The sequence below is a fragment of the Canis lupus genome, chromosome 16 (assembly GCF_011100685.1).
Source record: "Canis lupus familiaris isolate Mischka breed German Shepherd chromosome 16, alternate assembly UU_Cfam_GSD_1.0, whole genome shotgun sequence".
In the NCBI taxonomy this organism is placed as follows: domain Eukaryota; kingdom Metazoa; phylum Chordata; class Mammalia; order Carnivora; family Canidae; genus Canis; species Canis lupus.
The window spans coordinates 24,857,400-24,869,117 of NC_049237.1; positions in this window are offsets into that span (position 1 = coordinate 24,857,400).

Genomic DNA, 11,718 nt, shown 5'->3' on the forward strand with positions numbered 1-11,718 from the left:
ATTGGTGGGGATTTCATTCCACAATCATACCCTATGAAGTACAAGTTCCAAAGAGAATCTGGCAAAAGCTGCCACTTTTATTGAATCCCCTTCACATTCAAACTCTGGTTTGTGGAAGGCCTGTCCTGGTTTCTCTACACACCTCAGGCACATTGATATTTTTACACATCTGATTTTCTTTTCTTTTTTTTTTTTTTTTAAAGATTTTATTTATTTATTCATGATAGTCACACAGAGAGAGAGAGGCAGAGACACAGGCAGAGGGAGAAGCAGGCTCCATGCACCGGGAGCCCGACGTGGGATTCGATCCCGGGTCTCCAGGATCACGCCCTGGGCCAAAGGCAGGCGCCAAACCGCTGCACCACCCAGGGATCCCCACATCTGATTTTCATAATGGTTTTCAACCTTACAATATTTACATGTGTTAACTAGTGAGTTCTCAGAGAGTCCCTCTGTGAGGCTGGCAGTTCTTTTTTTTTTTTTTTTTTTTTTAATTTTATTTATTCATTCATGAGAGACAGAGAGAGAGAGAGAGAAAGAGAGAGGCAGAGACACAGGCAGAGGGAGAAGCAGACTCCATGCAGGGAGCCCGACATGGGACTTGATCCTGGGACTCCAGGATCACACCCTGGGCTGAAGGCGGCGCTAAACCACTGAGCCACCCAGGCTGCCTGAGGCTGGCAGTTCTAATTTCAGTTTTGTGAAAAGGGTAGCTGGTAAACAATGGGATTTTCTTGAAGCTCCTGTTAATAGGAAAGCGCAAGTCTAGAAAACTGATTACTCTAGTGCAGACGATACAAACTCACCTGGCATATTATTTAGTCCTTTAGTTATCTCTCAGGTGGCTTTGGATCAGTTAGAGAGATCAGTTGAAGTAGGTGATTTCTCCATTTTATTTTATTCTTTCTCTATGCATGTATATATGTATATACATATTTACATATATAAATACAATTTTTCATTTAACAAATTTTATTTATTTGTTTGAGGTGGAGTAGGGGCAGACAGAGAGGGACAAGTACAGAGCCTGATGTGAGGCTCAAACCCACAAACCTGAGATCACAACCTGAGCTGAAATCAAGAGTCAGACATTTAACTGACTGAACTACCCAGGTGCCCAATAAATAAAACTTTTATACAAACATATATTTTCTCTCACTTGTCCTAATGATGTATTTTGTTTAGTTTCAACCAAGATTATTTTTAAAAGATTTTATTTATTTATTCATGAGAGACACAGAGACAGAGAGGCAGAGACATAGGTAGAGGGAGAAGCAGGCTCCATGCAGGGAGCCTGATGTGGAACTCGATACTGGGTCTCCAGAATCAGGCCCTGGGCTCAAGTCGGTGCTAAACCGCTGAGCCACCCGGGCTGCCCTCAGTCTAGATGTTTTGTAGAATATTCAACATTCTGGATTGTCTGTTTTTCATGGTGTTTTAAACCTGCTTGTCTATCCCCTGCATTTCCTGTAAAATGAAAATTAGGACCCAGGCTTGATTAGATTCAGGTTAAACATTTTTGCAGGAATAATTCTAGGTGAAGCTGTGTCCCTCATATCACACCACATCAGGAAGCACACGGTGCTTTGTTCCCAGGCAGTGATGTGTGATTGGTTAAAGGTGATAACTGACATCTTGTGATTGTGGGGTCCATTTCCACCCTTGCACTCTGTGAGATGATGCTTTGGCATGCTGGGAATCTCCTGCTCCCAATGTCTCACTGAGTGGTTTTAGTACTTTTTAATGCTCCTCACCTTGACTCATTGAGGAGTTCAGAAGTTACAAAGTAGGGATTTCTTTCTTTCTTTCTTTCTTTCTTTCTTTCTTTCTTTCTTTCTTTCTTTCTTTCTTTCTCTTCTTTTCTTTTTTCTCTTTTCTTTTTCCTTTCTTCTTTATTCTTTCTCTTTCTTCTTTCTTTCTTTCGTCTTCTTTCTTTCTTCTTCTTTCTTTCTCTTCTTCTTCTTCTTCCTTTTTTCTTTCTTTTCTTCTTTCTTTCTTTCTTTCTTCTTTCTTTCTTTCTTTCCTTGAAAGAGGGAGAGAGAGAATCTTAAACAGGCTGCACACCCAGCACAGAGCCCAGTCTCATGATCCTGAGATCATGACCTGAGCTGAAATCAAGAGTCAGGTGCTTAACCCAGCGGCCCTAAAGTGGGGATTTCTAAGTGCATCATTTCTCCAATATTCTCTGGCCTTTTGTAAAGGAGAGGTTTCCTCCATGGCCACCCTCCCTCCATTTCTCTCTCCTTTTCTGAGTATCCCTGCAGATTTCCGTGTTTTATATATTTAATTTGTTATAATACATTACACTTACTTTTTTTTTTTTTTTTGAGAGAGAGAGAGAGAAAGGAGGGGACATGGGGAGAGAGACAGAGAGAATCTCAAGCAGGCTCCATGCTCGGTGCCGAGCCCCACACAAGGGTCTATCTCAGGACCATGAGATCACAACCTGAGCCAAAATCGAGTTGAATACTTAACCAACTGAGCTACCCAGGTGCCTCTACAGTGACTTTTGATGCTTACATTTTCCCAAACTTAGACAGTGAAAGTGCCTTCAAGTTGGCTCCTGTGTCCTTCTGATCTGACCTCAGTAGTCTTAGAGTGCTGTCCTTGCTTTTAGACACATCATGATATCCCTGTCTCCTTTACTCTTTTCTCACTCTGGGCTGAAATTAGCCATTTCTCAGAGATCCCTGATTTCTCAATGGGGAAGAGCATTAAAAACCAAGGTCTGGGGGCACCTGGGTGGCTCAGTTGGTTAAGTATCTGCCTTCAGCTCAGGCCATGATCCCAGAGTCCTGGGATCAAGCCCCACATCAGGCTCACTGCTTAATGGGGTGTCTGCTTCTCCCTCTCCCTTTGCCCCTCCCCCTGATTGTGCTCTCTCATTTTCTTTTTCTCTCCTTCTCTGCGAAATAAATAAAATATTAAAAAGAAACCCCAAGGTCTGACTTAACAATACTGAACTGTATGCTTAAAATGGTTATTGGTGAATGTTATAATGTTATACTGTGTATTTTACCACAACCTAAAAACAAAAAAACCCAAAAAACCAAGACTTTGGTACCCGGTAGGTATGTTTATTAACTTACTGTCACAGTTTCTAGATCCTTTCAGTGAATGGATCTAGGAAAGAATGTTTTAAAAAATGAGTTTATGTTGGTATTTCCAAATCTAATCTAACAGTTTCCCTTACTTATTTTAATGGGTATCTCTGCTCTCTTGTTCTGAAAATATTGGTTTGCAGAAGAACTTATTTTAACTTATTCTCTTTATCTTGTTATATACATAAAATAATTTCATGATTATAATCCCAATATTACTATTAACAACAAATTTACCTAATAAAGTTTAATATTTCTTTACACAGGCTTTTGTCCTTAGAATATAGTCATACAGAAAGAATAGAGCCATTGAAGATGTACAGAGTATAGCATTCAAAAATTACTCAAAATAATATTGCCACATTGTTCATTTGATAACCAGTTGAGCTAATTTATTTCTGTTTCTGTTCCATTTAAGGTTTTAGATTTTCCCCATTTTTAAAGATTATTTATTTATTTATTTATTCATTTATTCATGAGAGATAGAGAGAGAATGAAGTGGAGACATAGGCAGAGGGAGAAGCAGGCTCCGTGCAGGGAGCCCAATGTGGGACTTGATCGTGGGACTCCAGGACCACACTCTGAGCCAGACACTCAACCGCTGAGCCATCCAAGCATCCCTTTTCTCCATTTTTGATTTTAGTTTTTGATATGTAAAATATTTATAAAGTTTAAAGGTCAAAATAATATCAAAATTTTATTTGGAAAATCCTACATTCCGCACCCCCTACAGCCTTTTTCATTTGTTTTAGTTTATACTTCCTGTATTTCTTTTTCTTTCTTTAATTTAAATTCAAGTTAGTTAACATATACTGTATTATTAGTTTCAGGGATAGAATTTAGTGAATCATCAGTTGCATATAACACCTGCTCATTACATCAAGTGCCCTCTTTAATGCCTGTCACCTAGTTTTCCATCCCCCCAACCTACCTGTTAAGAGTCTCTTATGATTTGTCTCCCTCTCTGATTTTGTCTCGTTTTATTTTTCCTTTCCTTCCCCTATGTTCGTCTGTTTTGTCTCTTAAATTCCACACGAGTAAAATCATATGGTATTTGTCTTTCTCTGATTGACTTATTTTGCTTAGCATAATACCTTCTAGTTCCAACCACATTGTTGCAAATGGCAAGATTTAATTCTTTTTGATGGCTGAGTAATATCCCATTGTATATATAGACCACATCTTTATTCATTCATCTGTCGATGGACATCTGGGCTCTTTTCATAGGTTGGCTATTGTAGACATCGCTGCTATAAACATTGGGGTGCAGGTGTTCCTTCAAATCACTATGTTTGTATCCTTTGGATAAATATCTAGTAGAGTGATTGCTGAGTCATAGGGTGGCTTTATTTTTAACTTTCTGAAGAATCTCCATACTCTTTTCCAGAGTGGCTGCATCAATTTACATTCCCATCAACAATGTAAGAGGGCTCCCTTTCCTCCATATCCTCACCAACATCTGTTGTTTCCTGGCTTGTTAATTTTAGCCATTCTACCTGGTGTGAGGTGGTATCTCACTATGGTTTTGATTTGTGTTTCCCTGATGCCAAGTGATGTTGAGGATTTTCTCATATGTTTGTTGGCCATTTGTATGTCTTCTTTGGAGAAATGTCTGTTCATGTCTTGTATTTCTTTTTGAAACAACAATGATAACAACAAAAATGTATATATTATCCTCTTTCTGTCATGCAAAAAAATGAATACTTTCCTGCGTGTTTTTCTTTCATAAAAAGAATACTTTATGTACTAAGTATACCATTAATACTATTATCCACTTTTTCTTTAATAAAGGTCTTAGAAATCATTTCGTATTTATTCATTAGAAGTCTTCATTTCTTTAAGGTTATGTAAAACCACAGTGAGTAGATGTACCATAGTTTATCTAACTGGTCTTCTTTTGATGGACATTTGGATTGCTTCCAATTTCCTGCCATCTCACAGTGAGTACATGTATATAAATTTCACATATGTATTTGTTGAACTGTATCTTCAGGGTAGATTCCTAAGAGGCTTGACTTTTCTTTAAGTGCTTAGTGTGTCAAAATCAAAGTGAGAAGTCGTATGGGATATAAGGATGGGGGTTTTGGATAATTATTATGGAACACGGTAACTGAACAAAGAATTTTTAATGTTAAAACCTGCAGGAGAATACAAACTATCCTCCATAATCATTTGTAGACCTTGTAGTTTGTACTTAAAATTATCTGAGGGGTTGGGCTACCCATAGGAATTATGGTCCAGTGGTACTTCAAATCATGTCCTCTTTTTTTGGCTCATGTCCTCTCCCTAATGTCCTTTCCACTTATGTCCTCTCCAGTGCTTGAGTCTTTGCTATTCTGTGTTCATAAACTCTGACCACGTCATAGAAACTGGATTTCATTATTTTTTTAAAGTTTTATTTATCGTGCCAAAATTTAAGGCAGGCGTAGTTCCACTGAACAAAATATGAATTTTTACTAACTTGGGCCACTCCTCTGCTGTCCAGGATCATTGCTCAGGCATTCAATCACATACTCATGCTAACTCCTTGACCTCTTAGTAATTAAAATCCCTCTGCTTAGATATGAATTGATAGTCTATAATCCCTGTACTCACGTATATCAATAATATTCATTATCTTAACTGAGACCAAGGTTAGAAACCAATGAACTGTAACACAACTCTTGCATTCTGAAATATACTTTAACTCTATGCCATATTCCTTTTTTAAAAAATATTTTATTTATTCATGAGAGACACACACACAGAGAGAAAGAGAGACAGGGAGAAAGAGAGAGACAGAGACAGAGACACAGGCAGAAGGAGAAGCAGGCTCCATGTAGGGAGCCTGACATGGGACTCGATCCCGGGTGTCCAGGATCAGGCCCTGGACTCAAGGCGGTGTTAAACCGCTGAGCCACCTGGGCTGCCCTCTATTCCTGCCATATCCAATTTCTAAATCATATGATTCTTCTATAGTTTTTTCTTATATCTACCACTTTCCTTCTCTCTCTGAACATTTGGTTTGGGGAAGAATGTGATTGATTCGTCCATGGGGAACAAGTGAGTTGCTGTCTTCTCTGTGCTTCCATAGTGTTTTGTACTTATGACTCATTTCTCTTTTATAGCACTTAGACATGTGAACACAAAATGATGGCAATACAATGTGAGATTTCCCCATTAGTCTGTGAGCTTTTTGAGGATGCCTTGAGACTAAAGTCTGCATGTTTGTGTTGTCACAGTATGGGGGCACAAATGAATGGTTGATAATACCTTATAGTTATTCCTCCTGTGGCATTCATACTCATCCATTCAGTGATCTGTAACATTTCAGGACCCCTCCAACAGAGAAGAGGACGCTCAGTCCGAATCCAATCTGGATATCTATGAGGAAATTGATGTGGAGGTAAAAAGCAAACTGTTATCTTGATAAACATGTGCCAAAGAAAGCATTCTAATCCAAATCATTAAAGAAATACTATAGAACCACAGGAAATACAAAATGTAAGTTAGCTATCTCCATCCTATTTTTTATTCCTTTATAGTTTAGCTCATAGGTGAATGCAAATGAATCTTTGCCTGAGTCCTCCCAAATGTCCCTAGTTAGTCTGGCTTTCCAGGGTCTTTTTTTCCTTTAGTATTTAAATAAAGTGATGTGGCCAATAAGAAATTTACAGACTTCTATAATAACTAAGGTGCTAAATTAAGCAAATGTCTTTTGAGAAATTTTCTGGGCTGTCTTTCTTTTTGTAGTGATTCAGAGATGACGTGTCCATTACAGGATCTGGGGGTCCTTCATCTGGTTTGGAGACATGGAGCTGGCCATGCTGAGGCCCATCTCTCAGCTCATATGTGTGATAGCTTATTAATTAATTTTAAATATTTATTTATTTATTCATGAGACACTGAGAGAGACAGAGACACAGGCAGAGAGAGAAGCAGGCTCCCTGCAGGGAACCCAGTGCTGGACTTGATCCCAGGACCCCGGGATCACACCCTGAGCCACAGGCAGGCACTCAACCATTGAGCCACCCAGGCATCTCTTATATATGGGATAGATTTAGACTCTGTGTGAGCTCCCATTTGGGATGCTCAGAGCCCACCCTTAAGGGAGGTTCTAGTATTCCTGGGACATAAAGATAAACACCAAGGTTTCTGCAACCTAGAGTGTAAACTTCATCAAGAGAGCAATAGTAAAGATAATAAAAAAGTGACCAGCCTAGCCTCACTTAATGTGGGAACCTTAGGATTGCCATTTGGGATGACATTTTGGAATATGGAATCTGTAGATCTGAGAGAGCCAGCAAAAAGAAGGAAAGGGAGGTGCAGGGTAGGACGTGTGCATTAGGTCTGTTTCTCTGGCCTCTTCCGTTCCTTAAATGCTAGGAGGTTCAGAGAAGCAAACTGGCTAATTATGAGGGAAATGTATATGTTAAAAAGGTAATAGCAATACAAGGTAGAGAGTACTGCAGGAGACAGCTGACTTCCACTGGCTAGAGAGGACTGGAAACATTATTTGAGTGGGATGGGACTTGAACTAGGTCTTGTGGATAGCACAGACTTGGAGAAAACACAGGGCTGGCCTGAGCTGCATTGGAAGATGGTAGGCGTGCAGCATGCTCATGGGGTGTGGAGAAGTTCTGACTGAGCCGGAGGGAGGGCTTAGGTAGGCGACACGTGGAAGATGAGTTTTGAGAAGTGAGCTGAGGCTGGCTGGCGGAATTCTTCACTATCCAGCTAAGAACTTTACACTTTACCCTAAGGGCAGGGGCAGATTCAGGTTTTGTGGTTTTCACAGCTTATGAAATTTGGAGGTCTCACCCTAAGAAAAAGAATGCATAGGAAGTTCAGGCTTTATTAATGTCACTATAAATGAGGAGTCTTTGAATGTTTTTGAGCAGTGGGGTGTTCTCTGGGCTGCCATGCTTGGCGAAAACTGTTTGGTTCAGGGCTGGATGCAGATATAATTTTTTGGAATGCCCAGATGGGCATCAGAGGAGTTGGCAAGCTTAATGTAGGGCTATATTGGTTTCATAGGGCAGCTGGAACAAACCACCACTAACTGAGTGGCTTAAAACAACAGAACTTTATATACTCACAGTTCAAGAGGCCTAAAACCAAAATGCCTAGGGTTCTTCTGGCGGCTCTGAGGAAGAAACCAAACCCTGCCTATCCCTTAGCTTCCCATGGTTGTTGATAATTCTTGGTGGTCCTTGGCTTGTAGGCATATCACTCCAACCTCTGTCTCCAACTTCATCTTGCCTTCCTCTCTGTGTCCTCTTCCCTTCTCATAAGAACATTTGTCACTGGATTTTGGGCCCTCCTGAAATCCAGGATAATCTCATTTACAGATCTGCAAAGTAGGTTATATTCACTTGTGCCAGTAGATCAGCACTTGAACATTATCTTTTGGGGGGACACTATCCAGCTCTCTCTCTACAGGCACTAGCAAAAAGTACTGTACAATTTAGCACTTGTGTCTTTACCATGGACCAAGATCTCTTGCTGCCACACACTCATACCCAGTCTTGAGTCTTGACTGCTAGACCTTGGACAACTCACTTAACTCCCCCTGCCTTAATTTGCTCAGCAGAAAAAGGGGTGGTCAGCCTAATTTCTCACATTTTGCTTCACATTAGAATTTTAAAATCTTGTTCAGGTCATATCCCATATTAAACAGAATATCTTGAGGTGGGGCTTAGGCATGAGTTAAAAAACAACAACAAACTCTTCAGGTGATTCTAATGCAGTGAGTTTGAGACCAGTGCTTCTCAGCTATAAAGGTGCATGAGACAAATGACACTGAGGAGGATTTTGTGAAGATGTGGATTGGATTTAGCAGGTCTGGGGCAGGGCCTGTGACTCTGCATTTCTAATGAGCTTCCAGGTGATCTTGCTGCTGGTCCAAGGATCACACAGTGTGTTAAGGACCTGCACGACCTCCCGACATCCTCCCAAGCACTTCCATTACCTGATCAGCTCTTCTGCTGTGGTACATTACCAGTCTGTTGTGGAGTGAGGCGGAAGACAACATCTTAATAGGAAATAGCTTTTGTGGAGAGACAGTTCAGTTTGGAGGTGGTTTATATATTGAGAAAATCCATATGCTACAGATAAGTGGACTCTGAATCTAATGACATTATTTAGAAACAGTTTAACTAAATGAAGGTAAGCAACTAACCCGGTATGTGATCCATCCTGTGTCCAGAATGCTCCTGCTTAGTATAACCGATGTCAATATGGCCTCCCTAAGACCTCTGAAAGGACAGTGCCCTTTCAGCAAACTGAATGCCAGAAAAGTGGTAGGAAGGATGTAAACAGTCTCCAACTTTAGATTTTAATCTGTCAAGTGATAGTACTGTAAAAACAAACCTCTCCTTAGCCTGGTTTTGGGGCCTGGGCTGTGTTAATTTACACATGTCACACGGGGCAAGTGGGGAAAGGAGGGGAGGTGAGGTCCAAGACTTTCTTCTTTGCACTGAGTCCACTTGACCAGACCTGAGAGATGCTCATCTGTGCTGAGACTGGACTCACTTATGGTAGCATATTAGGCTCACCTTGGAAAATTCGGGTGCTACCCATGCCGACTTCTCACCAGGCCATTTAATACCAGGTTTTCTGGGGGCAAGGGCTGGGCGAATATGTATTTTAAATCTCTTCAGATGATTTCAATGTGTATCAGAGATACTTCCTAGGTTCTTTGGAGAGCCAAGTTGTAGGAGCCTGCACAATTTATTGGGTGCATATTTATAGTTCTCACAGTATGTAAGGCACTGTACTCAGTTTGGGGGATGTGACTGAGAGAAGATAGCTTCTATTCCAGCCTGGAAGGCAGATGGAAAGCAACAAATATGGGACTGATACATTTCAGTTGTAATCGAGAGCTATGAAGGTGAAGTTGGACATTATAAGAACATATTATGGTAACCAACTCAATCTGAGAAGGTATCCTTGAAGAGGTGACATTTGAACAGAGTTCCAGAAGACGAGTAGAAATCTTTTAGTAAAAGAAAATGGGGGGAGGGCATGGATGTTCTGGGTCAAGAGAGCAGCATGTGCCAAAGTCTGGAAAAAGGAGGAGCACCAGGGATAGATGGAACTGAGGGTAGGGAGGTGCAGTTCAGGAGGGGGGAAGAGCCAGCCACGTGAGCAGGGAGGGTCAGGGCCCTTGGAGGCCAGGTGAGGATTTGGTGTTTACTGGTTGATAAATGCATAAACGTCTTCCAAAGGTTTTATGTTCCTTCTTTACCATGAAAACTCCTTCGGACAGAGCGCTTGTGTCTTCTAAGTTTGTCTTTAATCTTTTTGCTTTCTTCATCATCTTCCATCACCTTTATTTTTTATTTTTAAAAGTATTTTATTTATTTATTCATAAGAGACACAGAGGGAGAGGCAGAGACATAGGTAGAGGGAGAAGCAGGCTCCATGCAGGGAGCCCAATATGGGACTTGTTCTGGACCCCAGGATCACACTCTGAGCCTAAGGCAGATGCTCAACTGCTATACCCCCCAAGTGTCCCTTTCATCACCTTTAATTGGTACTATCCCCAAAGTTTACAAAGGGACCTCAATTGGATATTATTCATTTAATTTTTACAAGGCCTAAGATTAAATCCTTATTCACAAAAGAGAGAACTTAGCTTTAGAGATGTTCTGGTACTTGTCCAAGGTCTGAGGTGGACAGGGACTCTTTCTCTCCCTCTGTCCCTCCCTCTGTCTCTCCTTCCTTCTCTTTCTCTTTCCCTCCCCTTTTCCTTTTTGCTTCTTTTTTCTCACTTTTCTTTTTTTACAAAATGGAATTAGAGTATATACACTATTTATAATCCACGTTATTCGTGTGACACAATTCTCAGGGTTTTATTCACATTCTTCCATATTCTTCAAGAACAGAATTTTTTTTTTTAAGAACAGAATTTTTAAAATGATTGCTAAATATTCTGTTACTTGGAGATGCAGTAAGTCAGTCAATCTTGTATTACTGGATATCTGTTTTCCCTGAGTTTTCTAAATGTTCATTGCTCTCTGCAATGAGTATTCTACATAAATCTGAGGATATTTTTGATCATTTAAGAAGAAACACTTATGGGTGAAATTACTGGGTCAAAGGCTATGTACAAATTAAAAGTTTCTTATACATATTGCTAAATTGCCTTTTAGACTGAACAGATTTAAATTCTCATCAGCAAAGTATGAGATTGCCTAGGGGAAAACATTTCAATTAAGAAGGCCAGTTGATCTGCAGCATTTGGTTGCTGAAAATATTTAAAAATCAAAGCAAAACAACAAATGAAATGAAGTATTTCACGATGGGACCTCTTCATAACCTGGACCTACCTTTCCCCTCTTTGTTAATTCACTTCTTTCCCATATCTACTTTAGGTCTTGAGGGTCTAAGTTGGTGTTATACATGTTTTTCTGGGCCTACTTCCCCTTGTCCTGCCCCTCCTCAATCAAATCTTCTTATTCATCTAGATCAAGCTTGGGTCTCAAAATATTTGTAAGACATATAAACACAGGTTCGCCATTACTCCTCAATTGTTAGATTTATTTTATCTTAAATATTTTTCCAACATCAAGAATTCCAGACATTAGTCACAGACTTTAGGATTTTTAGTATTGAAAGGGACCTCAGAGATCAT